At 34.7% G+C, this 21734-nt stretch overlaps 1 long non-coding RNA gene across 1 annotated transcript; it reads right to left on the reverse strand.

The window, feature by feature from the left end:
* Nucleotides 1-672: 672 nt before the first annotated feature.
* LOC108375019 (uncharacterized) lies at nucleotides 673-14293 on the reverse strand. Its single transcript, XR_001849115.1, has 3 exons — nucleotides 14279-14293; nucleotides 8516-8520; nucleotides 673-757 (listed from the first exon to the last, which is right to left on the reverse strand). It is a non-coding gene; the product is annotated as an uncharacterized LOC108375019 (long non-coding RNA).
* Nucleotides 14294-21734: the final 7441 nt, after the last annotated feature.

The raw sequence follows: 21734 nt of genomic DNA on the forward strand, positions 1-21734 counted from the left end.
TCCTTTTCAAGTTTGAATTTGGTAATATTAACCAATTTTTGATTGATTTCTTTCATGCACTTTGTAAAAACTTAAGCTTAGTAATATGAAACAAATTGTATGAAAGTAACTTTAAATAAAGTCGCACTGTCTAAAGTGTGTATATTCCTTAAATAAATTTTATAGTTACATACATACAGACCAGTGGCCTGCACGATTATGTTAGTATCGCACGAGTACGTTATTAACTAACTCTTCTGACGATTACCACCAGCGTTGCCAGGTTGACGTTTTTAACGCCATTTGGAAGTTTTTTGTATCCTGCTGACATTTGGACGTTTTTTTGTGTAAAAATGACGTTTTTTAAATTCCCAGTAATTTTTCTCAATGCACAATATATTCAATGTATAGCATACTATTTGCTTGTAGAGTAAGTACTTACGTTCACACTGTGGGCAAATTTGTTACTACATAAATCTTGTGAGTAGAACTGATTTTGAATTATTTTCTTAATAAATCTTTACAAGACTTGTTTTTTGCAGCAGGTGCCTCAAAAGATATTTATTCTTTGGGCACATATGACTTAAATATGATGCAAACCAAGCGTACGCGCATTTTTTTTTTTTGATTCGTGGACTAAGGATCCCGCGTTCAAAGGCTGGTTGTGTAAACACTTGAGGTTACAAGGCTTATTACAAAGTTTGCCATTGCATATTAAAAGCCAAATCAGGAAGAGCTGATCTATTGCAACACGCACGCTCTCAAAAGCACTATGTTCCTACTTAGCATAACCTAGTTTAGCATTTACGACAAGCGACCACCTAACCAAATGTCTACAAGAAAAAAAAATATATAAAAAATCCACGCGATTCTATAGCAACTTAAAACATGCACATTATTACCGTGGAATTTAATAGGCTATCAAACTGCATACTCAAAAAATTCTAAAAAATCTGAATAAAAACTTGAAAATCTAGCTGAAGGTTTGCAGATTTTTTATAATTTTTGCAAAAAGTTTGAAATGTGGATTTATATTGTCTTAGTTATATTATGAGCTAGGCTTTTATGAAAAAATAATAAACAAAAGAAAAACAGCCAAAATGGATCAAAATGTTGATGACTTAATCAGCTGATCACAAGTGTATGTATAAAAGGAATTTTATATTAACGATCTCAAACTAGTTTACAATAGTGGTATTCACCAAATTGTTGTCAACAGTCGTTGCTTGAGCTCATCTGCTATTTTGCCAGAGTGCCAGGCCACTTGCTCACTTTTGTGAATACCACTAATGAATTTTAAATGTGCTCTGTCGAAATGACATTTTAATATACCTTACGTATATAATAACAGTTTAATAAGAACAATTCTGTGTGCATACATGGAAAAGACGTTTTTGGGTAGGAAATGACGTTTTTTCAGACCAAGAGGGACGTTTTCTCATGCCGAAAACCCGGCAACACTGATTACCACGATGTCAACGTAGCGAAGTTACTCGGCACCGCCGCATCGTCGCATCGTACGATTACTAACAGCATCGTCGGTTAGTAACGGCATAGCAGAGTAATATTCTGCTAATAAAGTAGCAGCGTCTGCATCGTCAATAGCAGTGTGAGTCACACTGTGTGACCAGATAATCTCAAAACTATATTAACCAAACTTGCATAGTGCATTTTTTATTTACTTCAGCATAAATTAATTCATAAAGTCACAGAAATTAAACATATTTCAATTTAGCAGAAACGATATCATAATAAAGTAGGAGTGAGAAATAAAAGAATAAATTTAATTGGTTAATTATTCGTCCTCGAAAACCAAAAAATTTTACTTATTTTGATCTATCCTCTTCTTTCATTTGGCATTCTACATTGCACTGAATTTTTTAAATAGTTTTTTGAAGCAATCATATCTTTAAAATTACTAGGTCCTTTTAAAAAAAAACCTGATAAAAGAGAGAAAATCTACAAACGAAGTTTTACTATAGTTTCGTAAGTCCATAAAGTGATTGCTACCATTTATACAAATTTTGTTGTATTGTTTGATATTCATCAAAATGATAAAACTCTATGTAAAGTGAGGAATTTATAAAAAAACTTGTATCCAAAATAGCTAATATTACGTTGAAATTGGCCCCATTAAAGTTGTTAAATGAAATAGAGTTTTTTGGAAATCACAATCGTCCACATTGAACATTTGGAGTTAACTTTGACGGTTGTTTGATTACCAATAAAAATTCAAAAAAAAAGATATTGAAAATCAAGTTTTTGTGTTTCAGTTTGTTTTGTGCGAATATCTGCTTCATGATATTAACGCATACGGATAACTTGGAGACTTCAAAATATTTAGTTCGTATGCACTATTTATCTCTGCGCTCGATGAGACCTCTTGGGAAAGAACTAATTACCGCCTTGGCCTCTTTTTTGGTGGGCAGACATGCAAACGATTTTAATTTGTAATATTTTTCAGAATATACATTTTTTGAACGTTGGCGTGTCAAATGAAAGCTGTTGGGTCTTTGTGATTGGCCGGAGCAGAAAGCTTTCTGATACAACTCTGCGCTGAACTGGTTTTCAAACGAGTTAAATGATTTAACTGGTTCAATTTTCCAACAACAATTGCATGCGATTTAACTTGTTTATGAACATGTTTTGTTCATTTAACTGGTTCAAGCCCATTTAACATGTTTAGCTCGTCAATTTGAACGTAGTATAACTCGATTTAAAAAAGCTAAGAAAATAGCTAGAAGCTAAACGCAAATTACTATAGCTCAACGTCGAAAAAAAACCTATAAAATAGGTCAACTGGTAACACTGATGCTGGGCACACGAAGGCAGTGCCATTTTGTCGTGGTATTAGTGCGTCACGCTCATGGTTGCCACATTTTATAAATGTAGTAATAGTGGACATTTTTCATTCATGGGTTTTTGGCCTCCTTTGCTTATACGTATAGTGAAGCAATGGATGTAAGAACTTTTTAGTAACTAATAACTATTAGTTTAGGGGAAATTTTACATACAAAAAATTTAATGCTTGTAAAAATTTTAAAAATTTTTACTGGTATAATTCATTTGTTTTATACTTGGGTACCATTTTATTGGTATAAAATCTTTCAATGTTTAGGTACTATTATTTTCATAAAAATGTGCTTTCCCATAAATAGGTATATAATTCTTAAAAATAGATTACCTCGTAAATATTATCCATTATTTTTGGGTATAAACCAGCATTAAAATTTCTTATATACTTATATAACTATAATCAAATTATTCTGAAATAAAGTGTGTCATTTGTGTTCTTTTCATGAAAATCCTAAAGCAATTTTAACTCATGTACATATATATTACCGTCATTTATTAACTCGAATTGTAGTTCTCATTCAGGCTCATACATTTTGTGTTTGTTTTGTAGCAAACGCATGCAAGTAAAAATCTAAAGCAAAGTGTATTAAACGTTACTTTTGGCTTTGGGTATTTTTTGTAAAGTTCATACAAAAAATGTGGCAAGCGTGTGCCAATATTACGAATAAAGAACAATCAACTGAGCATGTTGTTTTGCCATTCTATCCCAGCTGACCAAATATCCGCAAAATATCGTAAGCAGATGTTTGACTTCCCTTCTATGGAGCCAGCGAACTAATTAAGGAACCTTTACTTTCACAAATTCTTCGCCAAATCTAACCTTAGTTTTTGTGTCGGTTGGGATACTTTGCATCGGTGGTCGGCATACTAACACATTAAAACAATTCAATGAGTCAGACTGTGTGCATTGAAAGCACCGCTCAGCAGAGTTAGAACACCGGCGAGCTTAAATCGCAGTAAATCAGAGTAAATCGTAGTAGAATATAAAATTCCGTAAATTTTTTATACATTATTCGTTTACATACACATAGTTACATAGATGTATATACATACAAATAGGTAAGACGAAAATTTATAATTTTTTAATAACCTAACGTATCCTTCTGTTAGTTTTAAAATTTTTTTTTAGGTTTAGATACTGCAATAGGTGCACTTTATTTCTGAAAGAAAATTGAAGTAGACTCAGCAATCAGGTTTTACTCCGATCATGGTTGATTAATACGTATTATAAATGGGCTTGCTTACATGCATAAACAGCCTTTATTAGGATTAACCCATGCATTTTCCTCTTTCAAATGCGCATAAGCAGACGAACAAATGCACGAAATTTTTGGGATTTAACTCGGATCAGGGGAATTCTCGATGACAACGCTGTTAGAAACGGTCAGCTGTTGTCTTTTGTACAAGTAATCAAACAAAGCAAGCGACTTTCGCGTTCGCGGTAGCCGAGTAGTGAGAGTTGCGTGCTACAAGTCTGTAGGTGCCAGGTTCGATCGTCAGTAGGAGCGATTGCCAAAAAATTATTATTTTTTATTTAATTTTATTTATTTTTTTAATTTTACTTGATTTATATATTTTATTTTACTCTTTAGTTTTAATTTTGCTCTTCTTCTAACTACATACTGGCATATGTAGTACGTAACAAATTATTCCTAAAATGATCTCATATTTCATGCAACTCAGCTAAGACTTCAAGAGAGAGTTCATGACGCTTTTAATGTAATCGTGCAGCTAAGGGTCTAAGGGTCAAAACATAGTGGAGCGGCGAGCAAAGAGCATCGAGCAAAGCGTCGACTTCAAACGCATATGTTTCAATGGGAGAACGCATAGTACAGAGCAAAGCGTACATGTACGTTTGTAATTGGAGCTTTGCTCGATGCTAGCTCTTCTCTTTGCTCGCCGCTCCATTATGTTTTTACCCTAATACAGACACATCAAAGAGCAAATTTTTTAAAGCTAAGACGTTCAATAGATTTTAATGTGCAAAAAGCCCAAATGCTAAGTCTCATGATCCAGTAGCTTAGCTACATGCTTTGCTACAAACTTAAAGCTCCTTTATTTGATTCACACATATTGTACCTACAATATGTATGTGTTAGCTGCGGTATTACTCAAACATAAGTATTGGGCGTACATATTTACTCGTATACTAAACACCACAAAGCGGTTGAATTACTTCAAGTATTTGCTGAGCCATCGATTTTTACATCAAAGCGACCTTTTGTGAAAATACCAAATCAGCTTGGAGGGTCAGTTTGGGTTAGCCATTGTTATTTTACATTTGAGAGTACGTCAGTTACTTTTTCTAAAAAAATTCATTTTATTGCTGTGTCGCACCGAAAGCTAAATACTTTCAGATGCGCTGGAAATGAAAAGAGAAATCGGGCGTTAAAGTTTTAACAAGCATTGTGGTTTATGGCTTTTCATCTCGGGTTAGAGATGGGCGCGTGATTGATTTTAGTTAAAGTTCACGCACGCTCACACTCACGTCACGCAATTGTAGGTCGAGGTCGTAAATAGGAACAAAGATATATCTAGCTAACTTTTGTGAGTTATCATTTTCGTGTAATCAACTACTAAATTTAATACTCCGTTCTTTTTTGTCTGAAATACATACACTTCGTCGCTTGACGCGCAATGCCGCGTATCCGGCAAATCGTATGAGGCGGCAAAGTCTTAGTGCTTCCTTAATTAAATGTTTAATAATTGTAGAAGAAGCTAATAAGTATTTATATACTTAGTAAGTTCAGTCAGAAAACCATTCAAAAGGTTTAAAGAAAATATGTAAGTTTTGTGGCTCTTTAGCAAAATTTTCGGACTATGTATTTACATATGTTATACATACGTGGTATTGCATTCGGCGTAGGCGAAGTATTGCGCGCCAAGCGACGGATATGTACATATGTATGAACTGGAAATAATATTACTCATACGCCATGTATACACGTGTTTGATCAAACTTAAGGAGAAAGCAATAACAATTGATTACACGAAAGTGATTAGTCCGAGCGTAATACAATGAACAAACCATTAGTGATATTAGCAGCAGTAATTTTTAAATATTTCCTGTAAATTGAGATATAGAACATTTAGTTATTGTAATTTGTATAATTTTCCGAGCAAGACGGTATGCTTTTATACAACAGAGAATTATTTCGACCTCAAGCGCCAGATTATTTAGACAGAATTCAGTATTGGAATATGAAGTGTTTAGTTTATCTAAATTTTTCATTATACATATAACACCGTGCGATAGTAAATATTAAACACAAATATCAATATTCGTGAAGGTATGGCACAAATATGGTACAATTGCGTTTTTAGTTTTTCACCTTGACGTCAGTAAATGATTTAAAAATTCAAAGAAATGTGCTTAGAGAAGAAGCATGGGTATCAAATTAAACAGGAAAGCCTATGAAATTTAATCAGATTCAAGTTTTTGGTGCAGAAGGACTGGTAAGTATTGAAAATGTTCTTTTAAGATTTTATCCTTGAAATTTCGCAATATTTGTTTTTGAAAAAATTATACGTTAAGGACTTATATAAACTCGATAACATCCTTGAATTTCGTCCTTCTAATTTATGATGTTAAAAAGTTACCTATTCGTCCTTGTGAAATCAAAAAATTTTAAATTTTTTTAAATTCTAAAAAAATTTCCTTATGCATTTGGTACCCATATTTTTATTCACCATTGCATTGAATTTTTTAAATAATGCTTGGAATTATTCATATCTTTGAATTTATAAAGTCCTTTAAAATAAATCCTAACGTCAGAGAGAGAGAATAAAAACGACACTTTAAATAAAAATGTGCGTTTCAAACCCATTTATTTATTACTAGCAAATGCCTGGCTTGCTTCGCGACGCCTTATAAGAACTTTTACGTTGACCAATACAAAAATGGGGTTGCTATGCAAAAACGGTTTGTAATGTAAAATTTATTAGTTTAGGTTGAAAGGACTAAAGAGCAGAACCTTGCTTACTCATAGGCCAAGAATAATAGCGCTGAGATAGCATTTGGGTTAAGTACATTCTTCGATGTTATGAGCTCTTATTTCCACCTGTGAGATATCTGTACGTATTGCAAGGTTTGCCAAGAGTGCGTAATCTTCTATAATCCTCCTGTTTCCAGGATGAAGGTTTACCCGTTCAAAAGGGGTCATTGATATTCCTACCGTATTCTTCTTAATCATTGATATTCCTACCGTATTCTTCTTAATCATTGATATTCCTACCGTATTCTTTTTATCATAAAGTTAATACCCGTTACTCCTGGTCATACGACAAAGACGGGGTCTCTAAATATCTCGACTCCGGCGCCATCTGTCGGCACCATTTTTTGCGATGTAGAGCAGAATTTCAAATTCATGTGACGTATGATTCCGAAGTTATGGTTGATTAAAAATGTCACGCCTATGGGAGGTGCATCGCCCTTTGTCAGGTTTCATTTTTTTATACCCGAGGTTACGTCCGAGGTCACTCTCTATATACCAGTTAAAGCCCCATGAAAATCCATTCAGTAGTTCCGGAGATTAGTGAGCTCAAACAGACAAACAATGTACAGTTTTATTATAGTATAGATTTATTTTATGGTAGGAGAGCTTCTCAAACAATATAGAAGAAGTTTTTTCGATTTAAGTTGTTGAAAAGTAATGAATATCTAAATTCCGGGACTAATCTCGGAATCCCGGGATTATGATAACGACATACCGAAAATCCCGGGATCGGAAAAAGCTGAAAAATTAACATTCCTATTAGTTACACTCAGCGAAATGGACCATGGTTTTCTCAACCATGTTATTGTTCGCATTTGGCATGGTATATACACCGTCGATGTTGCTCACTTTAAAGTGAAAAAATGTTGTATATGAACTTTCTTTGGTTGACATCAAACCAGACAAATGTTTTGTTGCCACAACGTGAATATTGGTTAATTCAATAACAAACATTGTTGTTATATTCGGCTCTGGTGACACTATTGCTTTCAACATAATTTGTGATTGCCGAAGTTGAACAGCGGGAGACGAGTTGTCGTATATGTATACATATATGTATGTGTTTATTTATGTATGTAATATGTATCAGCGATTTGGACGATTATAAGAAATGTGATCCAAGTTGAACATTTTAAAACACTTTCATTTGTATTTTTTTTCTGAGATGACATCCGGTAAGAGGAAACTCTTATGAGTACTGCTATACCGGCATAGTATCTGGATATCTATTGGAAGCAGTCCGGAAATTACGACATTGTTCGGAATCCTCAAATAGTCCTTGGTGCGCTTAGGTGATATCTACACAGATTTGAGTATTTTCGCATAATATTTTGGGCTCATTGCTTTAGCCCAAATTGGAGAACCGTAGAGTAAGGCTGACCATTTTACTAAGCAATACCATTCTACTAAGTTTAGGACCACGGATGTTAGGCATCATTCTAGGTAAGAATGCCTGTAAATTCGATGCTTTCTTTGCTGCATGATCCAGGTAAATCATAAAGTTTAAACAACCGTTATTAATTATCCATAAATATTTGATTACGGGCTTCAGTATTACATTTTCTGATCCAACACTGAGTCTTATTGTATCTACGGCCTTTCAGCTACTTATCAATACTGCCATTGTTTTGTGACCAGCGAGTTCTATGTATCTTGATATACATATATATCTACGATAGCCGTACCTTCACTATCTTATCCTCTTCGCTGGCTCTCCTTTCAATATCATGTAAGTACATGCTTCGCTACTATTGCTACGTCTGCGAATCCTAATATTTTTGCCCGACGAGGCATATGGATTCTTACAACCTCGTCATACAATAAGTTTCACCGGAGAGGCCCAAGAACGGGTTCTTGGGGTACCCACGCGGATACGCTGTATGCTTTTATCGCTACCGTACTTCAGTTCTCGTTCAGAGAGATAGCACCTAATGATCCTGGCAATTAATTCGGGGTGTCCCTTTTGATAAGGGTTTCCATTATATGCTGCCAACTCGCAGCGTTAAATGCGTTTTTCACATCTAACGTTCCAAAACCACAGTATTCCTTTCATAAAATTTAAATTAATTGCTTTAGTTTTTAAAAACTATAATCATATCTTGTAAACACTCGGGTAATTTGTGTATGATATTGTTAAAATTCCGTATGAATCAGAAAACCAAAGTTACTATAAACCTTACCCGTGGGCACCAATGAGCCCTACATTTCACAAACTGCTAAAACATGGTTGAAAATTGCCAAAGAATTTCCTATGCCTTTGATGTTCTTCACTAAAACACTTTAAGATACGCAAGGTAAAATGAAAACTAAAATATTATAACCCTTTAAAAGAGCCATTTATGTTACCGATCCTAAAATTTCGCAAATATCTTGTAGAAGAGAAATTGTGAAAGCAATAAAGTACGAGATAGAAATAGATCGATTCTTATAAGAGAGGTAAACTATTTTCGTTACATAATTTTTTTTAGGAAGTTTATTAGAGTTTAATAGAGCTTTTATTTTTTCTAATAGCGTGTTAAGTTAAAAGACAGAAAAATCTTTCAGAAACAATGCTAATGCTATATTTAATATAGTGTTTTCAAATAGAATGAGAGCCAAAACCAAAATATTCAAAAATGTAACATTTTGCACGGTTAAGGTATTGTTTGTCTCGTCTATTATTCTCCCATATAACATAATCATTTATCTTCACCCTAAACAAAATTTCAATCAATTATTTCGCATTTGATCATAGTGTGGCACCCCAAACAAATCGAATGGCGACAAATCCCAGTTCCTAGATGACCAATCGGCATCGCAGAGACGACTAATAACACACGATTAGTGAGCTTGACGCGCAAACGATCGATTATGGCATGGGCTATGTGGCATGGCCAAACACAATTTCCGTTCACAAAAAATCGTTTATCATGACTGCGTAGCGCTCATCGTTCGCCGAAATGGCTTTCCAGCAGCATTTTCAAAGAAAAATTAACCTTTGGGGATGTACAGAATTCTCGACGATCACGCGCGGGTTCTACGATCCTCAGATGCGGCAGTTTCGTTTGTTAGCGCAGTCGCCGGGATAAAAATGCTCTACGGCAGAAAATGTGATTTATCGAGGAAAATCGTTGTCCATTTCGCGCTGCATAAGTTTTTCATTATTTTCCAACGTTTTTCAAGCTTAAAGCGATTCATTTCGTTCGATGGCGATATGGTACTAACTTTCAGTCAACATTTCCGGCGGGAAAGAGCTGTTACTGTCGAAATAACAAATGATTAAAAAAGCACTATACGGACCACCCGTGGATATGTAAATGTTGAAAAACGTTAACCTCACTAAACATTTCACAGAGGCACAGATTTGCTATTTAAAATATCTTTTGGCCTTTAATAGACCGACGAGGCGATGAAGCATAAATCATTTGCGCTGTCAGCATTGTTCCACGTGATTTTATCTTTGAAAATTCATAATATTTTACAAGCGAAAAAGAAAATAAATAAATTGGAAAAATAGCCGACAGGTAGCAAAATGATGACCAACTAAAAATTGCAGATAGTCTACATGCCCGGTCGCCATGAAAAAAGACCTAACAAAATTATGGCCACCAGCCAGATAAAATTAACACATATATATATATGAATATTAGGGTGGTGCTTAAATATTGGAAGCAAATTTTAACATCAGATCTCCTAAGCGTCGAAGATATAGCATATAAATTTTGGTCCCGATTGAAGTTGCTTAGGGCGTGTCGCACAGGGCTCAAAGTTAAGATTACCCTATGAAGATGTCTTAACCGACTTCAATCGGTATCAAAATTTACATATATGTGATATTCTCGACTTTAGTAGTTTCGATTTGGGCATGAAATTAAAAAACAATATTTAACATTTTTTGAGTCCATAGAGGCATTTGCCTTAACCGACTCCAATCGGCACTAAAATCTATATATGTGATATCTGTGACCGTGGCATTACCGATTGAGGGGCTGAGACTGAAAAAAATGTTACATTTGGTTTTAAGTACTACCCTAATTCACATGAACACTTTTAAAAACAGATACTTGCGTGTGTTTGTGTGCATGTACATACAGCGATGCCGGATTTGAAATTTAATAGCTTAAGGAACGAAAAATCAATTTTGGCAACATGTTCCACAGCAGTAAAAAAAAAGAACAGAAAATACAAACACACACTTGTTAGTGGGATATGTTTTTTTTTGAAAACATGCAAGTAAAAAGCTTACCTTTCTCGACAGTCAACCGCTTCTTTCAGCCGCGTGGTATTCACAATTCCAAACTTGACTTAGTGTCGGCGCTAATGTAGCACAGCGATCAATCATTATCAATCTGCCAAGTGCTGCTTAAGATATTTCCTGTTTTTTTTTATTATTAGAATTGTTGATTTGGTCGCTAACTATGCTGCACGTGGGCTTGCTCGCATATGGTTTTATATGTGCATATGCAAGCAAGTATGCGTCTGGATCATAAGTGTGAGTGGCAGCTCCACCGAACTAGGAAGTAAAAAAAAATGCATACATATGTACAAGTACATGTATATGTATATATTTTTCCAAATATTTACTAAGCTAACGGCAATGACAGAAAATAAACCACCACCAGCAAGTTGATAGTTCTGCTCGTACTTGTTATTTTGGACATTGGCAAACGGAAGTTGCACAACGAAAAAATCTAAGCTAAATGTGTGACAGGAGTATAATTTACCTTGACACTTTCAAATTCACAACGGTCTAGTTTTTCAAATATTCCTCTCAATCAGCAGAGCACCATTTGCCGCCCTCTTCCCAGCGGAGCCATCTTTCATATCCATGGAATGGATTGAAATATTTAAAAGCAATTTTGGTGAATAGTACATATGTATGTATATGGATAAGTATACATATATGTACGTACATATGAAGGTAAGTTTACCTTAGAAGCTATAAGTTTTGCGCATGCATGTGCTCGAATATATTTTAGTTGCATTTGCTCGCTGACACTTTGAATGCAGTGATCGCCATGTGAACTAAGGTACGTAAGTACGTACACACAAATTGGATTATTGGCTCTTTGAAATAAATCTTGTCTAAATACTTTAAGCGCATTTAAGTTAGTCTGTAATATAAAGAGAATTGTATATTCTTGCCCAGTTGATCTGAAACCCCACTAACCCTTTTTTATTCACGGCAAATCTAAGTTCAGCAACATAAGCCTCATTTTTGTCGATACCCGAAGAAAGAGACCAACGAGCATATCAACATTTCAAGGCAATATTGCTTGAAAAGTCAAAAAATTTAGCCTACACGCCCTACGACAATAGCTAATTCTTAGTATTTAGGCGCGACTGCTAACACCGGGCGCCTAAATGCATGCTATGTACTGCTGCATGTGCAAATATCTCCTTTATGTAATTTATGAAATTTTTGCACTTGCACTTCTCAACTGCCATACAATTGAACTTCCTTAAGTTTTAATTAGATGACACTTCAAAGGATGCTCGGCCTAGTCTGATGCATCCTCCGGAGCAGTTTGCTGACTCTGTACGGCTTACAATCATGCAGAGGTGGTAAATGAACCTTTTACATTGGCCCCAAATACTTCTTTTTTATATAAATACACACAAGCAAACATACTGGTCTTCCTTCTCACTGAGTTATTCACTTAGTATCAGACACCAGCACAGAAACATCCACTAAACCAGGTGGGTGTCCTCTCGCACTGAAAATAAAATCTGCGTAAATACAACGAAAACTTGTTTTCGTCATTTACAGCCACGAAAGTTTTCGCTAACTGTACAAAACCGTTTTCATACATGCTACGAAAATATGAGACATCAGATCTTTAGTAAATTTTACGGATTTACTATTTACTAACAAATATCGTACTATATACTAAAGAATTTCGTTCAATTTCTTTATTTTTTTTAACGAAATTTTTGTAAAATGCACAAAACTAATTCGTATGCCGCTTATAACGTTATACGTGGCAACCATTCATTTGNGTGAAAATCACTTAGATTGGTGCCATATAAAGTATATCTTCCATACCTCTGATTGTTTAGATGCGATTTTTTATATAAGTATGTAACTCCTCTATCGATGTATGCAGATGTATTCAAAAGCAGTAATCTGTCAAAGTAAAATTTGCAGGTGTTCATGAAAGGTATGAAGCCTTCGGCATAGCCGAAGACAGCGCTGCTCTTACTTGTTTTTTTTAAGTTTTCTACAAAGATTTATATGGGTTTTGTCTGAGAATGAACTCTATTTTAAATTTTTAATAAATAAACGTAAGTGGCAAACAATGTCACTTTGAATTGTGTGTGCTATTGATATGATCGATACTGTGTGTACATATCAGGGATGTTGCGAATATTTACATTCGCAATCGTTATGCAAATCATTCGCATCAGTTTGCACATTCGCATCGACATTCGCATTCGCATCTAATGATACGAATATTTTGCGAATGCGAATGTGTACATGGGCATAGCTCGCAGTTGACGACCATTAAGCATACAATCGTAGCGTTACGCTAGGCGCACATTGCATCCGATAGGCCGACCGATTTCGGCCGAACAATTTGACCGTCCGAAATGATGCGCACACTTAACTAGATTATTTGCCGACCATATTTGTACACACAAAACTAGTTTTCATTACAATTTTGTAAGCAGTGAAATATTTTGATACATTTTAATTGACATACTCTAAACATGTGATTTTATATGTAATTTTTTTTATTTTCGCACCCAATAAATTAATTTTTCCCAGTCCATTTTGGTACTTTTCATCTGACATCGGACGAGAAAAACAAACATGTTTGAATTTATCGTCACTGACGGAAGTCAACGTCCGATGTCGGTTCGGCTATCGGTTTATGTGTGAGAGCGCTCATATAATCACAAGTGTTTATTCATATCGCCCGCATATAGCCGATATCGGCCGAGCACTATTCGGCCGATGCCGGCTGCAGTGTGCGCGTAGCGTTACGCACATACATTCAGGCAGGTTCTGCAATTCACTTCCGAGTGAATTTCAACCCCTTCCAATTTGAATTCAAAGCGAATTTGATAGAAATTCACTCGAAACTGTATTTCAAAACCTGCCTGAATGTATTGCGTAACGCTGCGATTGTGTGTGTGCCTCAAATATGTTCGCAGTTTTTGTTAACGTTTGCACTTTATCCTCTTTTTGTGATTACCTGTAAAATATTTAAGTCCTAATATTACGTAGTTGTATTAATAGTTAAATATTTTAGTTAATTTGTGTGAATGTGAAAAATATGACATTCGAAACATCCCTAGTACATACATATGTACTATGTCGGTAGGTTGACCAAAGGCCTGTGGTAACTCATACGCTAAGGTAAACACGAATTATTATACACTTGTGGTCAGCTGATTTTGTTAAGTGACGTTTTGACCAGTTTTGAATATTTTTCTTCTGTTTATTTAATGTTTATAATCTATACTAATAATAATAAAAAGGATTTCCTTTTTTTATAACAGGTAATCTCGCGAAATGAAATTTTGTATATAAATAGCTTTCAGAAACCACCATGTTGTAGGCCAAATGAAGATTTACTTTTTCCGGTAGGTAGACCAGGGACCGTTCTATTCGAAAAAATCTTATTATGGTCCGATTTGCTTAAAATTTGGTACGTAGGTAGCTTTTTGCCTAGATTAGTATATAGGCTCCTTTTTCCGAGAAGTGGATCAGGAACCGATCTATTCGAAACAATCATATTTATGGTCCGATTTGCTTAAAATTTGGTATGTAGGTAGCTTTTTGCCTAGATTAGCATATAGGCTCCTTTCTTCCGAGAAGTGGATCAGGAACCGATCTATTCGAATAAATCGTATCGAATCGCTACAACTACTAAGTAAAGCATATATTTTTTATAAGCATATATTTAAATTCTTTTCGTTTTATAAAACTGGCGCAAGGAACATATACCTATGGACTTATGTATGTATATCAAATAAATCCAAAATAATAATGATATCTAATATGAGTTAAAAATAAAATTAAATTCAAGTTAAAATCAAAATTGATTGAAGTTTATAATTGTTGTATGGCTACATAAAACAATCGATTTACAATGCTGCTTAAATACAAACTTTTTACAAGTAATTAGGACATACTTGGGAGCGACTTCTCTTAGTCGTACTTTTATATAGATCCTCTGATATTGATGAAATAGAGAAAATGGTGATCTTGTTAACACTTTTAATATTTTGGTAGTTGGCTGATTTTTCCGACAGGGTGATAAGATTGTTTATTGTGAAACGAAAAATTAAACTGAAGATGGCATAAAGGACAAAGGATGGTGGAAATACATTCCAAAATAAGTCACTTTTATTTTTTTTTAAGGAAAAATATCAGGGTTTAAGAAAACATTTTCATTCCAGCCATAATTTGCAGATGTAACTGTAAATTGAATTATCAGATAGCTCAGCATATTTTTTCTGTGTTATCTTTACTTTCCGAACAAGATTTCTCCTCCTTTGATACTCCATTCAATTAAGATTTCACGTTTACATGCGAATAAATAATCTTGCGGATTTCTCGATGTTAAAGCATTTATACAGAGCAATAGATAAGAGGGAAAGAGGCGAACAAGTATCAATGGAAATAGAAAATCGCCGATATCATTGTTGAGCAAAATATTACATTCGGCAATACAAAAACCTAGGTTGTTTATATCGGGTCAAATTTGACACGAACCTTTTATTACAAATTTCTAGAAAATTTTAGGTATGTAGTTTTATAGCCCATTAAATTCTTATATGTTAAATTACATAATTTTAAAACGCTAGAAAATAGCCTTGATTTTTAATATTTTTTTTTGCTGACGGTGCACAGTGCATAATTTCGGCGATTTAGGGGAAGAAAAATCATAGCGCCCACAATTTTGATTCTAGAAATAATTTTTTTTAGTTATATACTTCTAATAGACTTATAGTTACGGTTTCAGGGGATGTACGTGATAGTCCCACTAGATGGCGCTTTAGTCGGAATATTGACTCATATAATTTGATTTCTAATGTTTTCGCACCTTTTTCCGGCATTTTACAACTTTTGCAATAAATATAGAAAGAAATTTAAATAATTATTTGTGTTTCTCCTCTTACCCCACGTCTACATTTGCTATGGGCACTCGCATACAAGCTGCCAGTTTTCTCGCATACGAGATCTTATCGTAGGGAAATGTTTGAACGTGGGCATTGCATACCATTTCAGAGCAAATATACTGTTAATGTTATATAAATGGTGCTAAAATTTTATATTTTTTCTTGGTTGTGCCTTAACAGCACTTCTCCGAATTACACCAGTTCTTTCTTAGTCGAAATTAAAAAAAAATATTAAAAAACTAAATGATATGCGACAAGTATGCGATATCTGAGCTTTTATATCGTATATATACTGTTTACATAAGCGATATATTTCTTACGATGGTTTCGTATGCGGGCGCCCATGGTACTTTCTCTAAGTATATTGCAGAAAGTTTCGCATCGTTGTTTTACACGCCTAATTACGACATCAGTAATCTGCGGCTTTTGATCCCCACACCAAGCCTGCGCGCATTTGATGACGCCTGCCTCCTTCGCTACCACCACGAACCCGACATGAGAAAAATCCCAATGACTAAATTTTTGTCATCAAAAATACACAAAAATGCGATTTCTTTACCAAAGGTTGGCTTAAATCGACTTTTTTTAATTGTACAGTGCAAATTTCTATTATTGGCCCTTGATACACAGATAATCGATTAAAGGTTCCTGAAGAGATCTGATTATACGCGCTGACACGCATATTATATCTTTATATGAAAAAAGTGAAATCCCAGTTTTTTCAAATTTAAAGGAACGCAATTGACATGCAAGGATGACGTTCAAAATTGCAAAATGATGACAAAGTGTAAAACGAAAAGTGTACCCAAGACTGTAGTCTCGTTAGGAAATGAGATTGATATAGGCCGGAAAATTGGCGATTATCTTTCGTCAAAACATGGATGTTTGTACAAGGTCAGCATTCTTCCAGCTTACCTTCAAACAATTGGGGACCAATTTTCCATTATATCAGACATACGCACATATATCGTATTTGAACTTTTTTACCAACTTCGATTTTCGATTTTCCTTCCACTAAATCGCCCAAATTACGCACTGTGCGGTGTTAGGCATGTTCCTTCATAAACAAGTAAATGTCCAGAATATTTATAGTTATGGGAGAAAATGTTCACCACCGTCAGCAAAAAAAAAATATTAAAAACCAGCAGGAATTTTTTTCCATGAAACATTTTGGTCCAACATTTCCACCAACATTTCCACCAGCATTTCAAAGCACCCTTAACGCACAACCAAATATATTGAATCTGTCCTAGAAACTGTATAGTATGTTAGGCAATTTCAAAACGGGTTCTACAGAAATCCAATATACATAGACTTATTTCAGACAAAGTACCTTAAAAGCCCATTTCATGAAAGCTGCACAACTAAACCCTGGTGTTTCCGAATAAAGATTTACCGCATAATAATATTGGCAAATCACAACCGTTCGGCCCATCGTAACACACGAGAATTCGATATACTCAATGGTGTAATAGGTCGATTTAATCTGGCATTCACGGCACCCTTTTCTTACTTGGCGATCTTTAGTAATAGTCCCTCACCGTGACCAATATATGTTTTGAATGTTAGCCAAATCGGATCACAAATATTAGTTTTTTTTTGGTAATAAATCAACTCCAGCACCAACTGGCGGGTGAACTTAACTACCCAGTAGAAATTTTAAGCATACGACATCGCTGTTGGTGGCATGAGCTTGCTTCTGTGTATACATGCCAATATAAATGACGGTTTCATAAGAAAATTCTGTCTGAAAGCATATATTTATATGAGTAAAAGTACTTTTTACACATCCAATTATAAATTTACATGCAGATAAAAAAAATAAAACAAAATTATTAAAGGACTAATGGTATGTTAATATATTAGAGTAGAATCGTACATATATATGGACATATTATTACATGATAATATACTTAATAATTGTAAAGTTAATTCTTCCTTTAAATACACACGTTTCAACTCTTAATTACGGATCAGGGTCGCATTTAAGCACAGGCTACATAGGCGCCAGCCTATGGGCCCGCGCAACGGGGGGCCCACGCCACTCGAAAAATTAAAAAAAAAGAAAAAATATAAAAGCGTGAAAAATTTATATATAAATTCTAAATTTTGGTTCTGACAATATATGAATCATGCTGTTGTGGTTTTGCAACACGTTAGGTTGGCTAATAAAGAAACTGTTAAATACTGCATTTCCGTACTAGTCAAACATTAAAATTTTGCAAGAATTACTACTTCTCTTTCAGTAGGTTTTGCCCGAAAGTACTCGGAAAAAACTTGTGGCTACTTTTTCGGTAAGTTTTGGTCGGAGAGTATTCGAACTGATTCTGTTTTTCTTCACATGATATAAGTATTTACAATGAGTTGGATACAAGTAAGTATCGAGTACTTCTCTCCGGTTCATTTGTATCATCGATACTTTTCTTCAATATTTTTAAAGAGTACAGGTATCGAGTACATGATGGTATCGGAACAACACTATCTTCGAAAGGCAAAAGTCCTTCGAAAGACAACTGTCTTGAAAGCTCTTTACTCTGTCTTTTGAAATACTAATTGAAAGATCTGCTAACGTTATGCTGTTCGTCTTTTAGCAATTTATTTATTTTTTATTATTGAATTAAGTAAAGAAAACATATATGTTTTTCTTTTTAAAATAATAATAACTAAAAAACAAAAGAAAATTAAATAAAATAAGTAAAAAAGAAATTGAAAATAAAGCAAAAATATATAGAAATATACTTTTAAAATTGGATGACAATAAAAATATATATATATATTTTTTTTAAATAATAAAATCAAAAAATGTAATTCGAAAAAGATAAAAATTATATCAAAAACAAGAATTACCAAAAAAATATATATTTATTGTAAAAACAAAATCTAAAAATTGAAAGAAAATTAAAAAAGAAAAACACAGAAAACTTTGAGCGCTTTGAGTGATTAGATTCGATTTAGGGGAGGGAGCAGGTCACCTAGTTACCGCGACCGAAGCGATCTATTGTAACAAACTTCTATTCAACTACAGTTCATCTTTGATCCACGTACTGTTAAGAAACCTCGTGTGGTCCTTTGGCTGAATGCCATTTAGGTCGTGTGCTTCTAGGTACGGTGATCCTAGGAAGCAAAGTCTGGTCCTCGTAAGGGCTTCACCGTGGCACATAATGTGCTCCGCTGTTTCCTGTTCTTCGTTACACAACCTACACTGGTCAGAGTTGACAACTCCTATGTTTGACAAGTATTTCATTACCCTAAAGTGGCCAGTAAGAAAGCCTGTAACAATTCTTACTTCCTGCTTACTGAGGTGAAGGAGTTCTTCAGTTCTCTTTGCCGATATATCCGAAATGAAGGACTTCGTCCTTCATCCAGATATAATAGTTTCGCTTAACGGAGCTCCATGGCAGACCGGTAAAGAGTCCTGGGCCTATAAAGCCCTGTGAAGTCCCTTTTCTGGTGAGAATATCTGCCACTTCATTGCCCATGACTCCACTGTGTCCCGTTGCCCATATGAGGTTTACCCGGTTCTTTGAGGGGATCAGTATTGAAAGTTGAAGACAGTCCCACACCAGCTTTGAGGTGACCTCGCGCCCTTTAAGAGGGAGGAGCGCTGCTCTGCTGTATGTATGTAGACGTGTTGTTTGGTTGCCCCACTTTCTACATACTGCCTCAGACAATGTTCAATGGCGGGAACCTCGGCCTGAAAGACAGAGTTTTCTTGTCCCATGCTGGTGAAAAGAAGCATTCTGGGTACAACCCAGTCAGTCTTTGAGCCATCAGTATACCAAATGTGGCTTTGAAAGACCTCTAAATATATTTTGATTTCAAAATAAAAAAGACGGGCATATTTTTTTGCTATAGAACAATGCCTGGAATGAGAGCATAAAAATTCCGATTTGACTTTTTTACATGCACTCTTGGACCACCCTAATGTACATATGTGAAAAATTAAATTTTTTTCATTTCAATATCCATACTATGCGAAACAAAAAGAGATTTTATAGATAAACCTAATCATAATTTTTAACTGTAAGGTTAGGTTATGTTTACAACTTTAAAAATCTAAAATCTGGAGGAGATCTGTTTCCGCTGTTTTCCTTAGTGTTCCCCGGAGGCCCCGCACCACTGAAAGAGCCTATGGGCCCATAAATCCTAAATCCGGCGCTGATACGGATCGGAATACATAAGCAATGCGGTGGCCGGAGTCGAATAGTTTGATGTGCTTACTTCTACCCGTTAGGAACTTCATTCGCTCCTTGGTAAGAGCAATAATTTAAAATTCGAACAACATCTTGGCCGCTGGTTGCAAACTTGGGAGAATATTTTTGCAATTAAAAAAAATCCATTTGCCGCTCAGAGTCGCATACAACAAACTTGAGGAAAAGTTCGGCCAAACATTTAACAAAAATTTGAGTGCCAAGTATTTATTTGTTATGCATAAGTATGTACGCATACTAAATAAAATTATTTGAAGCAAACAAATCTTTACCATTTCGTATGTAAATATTAAGGGTACTCATCTATTCGCGCAACTTTCATATTTGGGCAATTGGGCAACCTTGCGCAGTGTGTTTCATGAGGAAAATTTTATATTCTGTGCAATTTCAGACATTTAATTATTTGACAATGCTCAATTTATAAATTTGAACAATTTAAACTCGAATTTAAGAAAATATTTAAGTCTTACGAAAAAGCGTTGAGCACAAATCAAAATGAAATTAACCAAAATAGTTGATTGAGGGTTGCACATCACACTGCGCAAATTTGCGCGACAAACTTTCCACGCAAACTTGCCCTTTTTGTGCAAATAGCTTTCCATACAAATTTTGACATTTCATTTGCGAGGGTTTTAAATTGCACAGTTTGCCCAGTTTGCGAGAGTTTTGCGCTTTTAAATGAGTACCCTTATTGTAAAATAACTATACCGGAACTTTTAAAAGGCACTGGGTCTACATTTGTGAACAAGTAAAGGAAATTACTATCTGCTGCTTTCATTAATATTGATTACAATGCTTGTTTCCAAATTGACAGATTCGATGATTGATGTACTTAACAAAAACACTAATCAAAGTGTATTAACCAGCTCGCTTTGAAGTATAAGCAGACTTCGTCAAGCCGAATTATAATTTCAATATATCATTGAAATGTCTATTGGTGAATATTGAACATCATAATTATGCATTTACGTAATTTTGTATTATTAGCGCGCTTGTGCTTAAATATTGCAAATATAATAATTTCCTAGTTGAGCCTTTAATGCGCAATTGGCATGTGCGTAGAACGCGTATGATTTGTCATAGTCATTGGAATTTATGAACATAAATTTAGATAAGTGTCGGAATTGAGCCTCTCACTAATGGATGGAAATTTTTTTTCGGAGCTTAAAATCACATTTTGCAGTATCTTTTGCTACCACTACTTTACATTTATGAAAAAACATACACATAATATGAAGCCTTGAGGACCAGAGTAGCGAAACAGATATAAAAATAATAATAAAATAAAAAAACTATCTAGTACAGCTTAAATTGCATTACTTTTGATTTTATTTTGCTATACTGGGTAACATCATGACGAATTGACTTTTCAGTAAAAGACCGTATTTTTTATTAATTTAAAGAAATACTAAAAATGTTTATAATTTAAGTATAACTATTTTAAGTAATGAATTCGGCTCAGCGCCGCCCAGATTAACCTAACCTAACCTAATGAGTTCGACAGTTCGGAAAATTGCATTTCATAAGTTACTGTATTCACGGTGGGCAGGAAGCGAAGATAGGTTGCATAAAAATGTCGACA

This window comes from Rhagoletis zephyria, unplaced genomic scaffold, assembly GCF_001687245.7.
Source record: "Rhagoletis zephyria isolate East Lansing unplaced genomic scaffold, Rhagoletis_zephyria_1.1 Rzeph_scaffold_08383, whole genome shotgun sequence".
Classification (NCBI taxonomy): Eukaryota; Metazoa; Arthropoda; class Insecta; order Diptera; family Tephritidae; genus Rhagoletis; species Rhagoletis zephyria.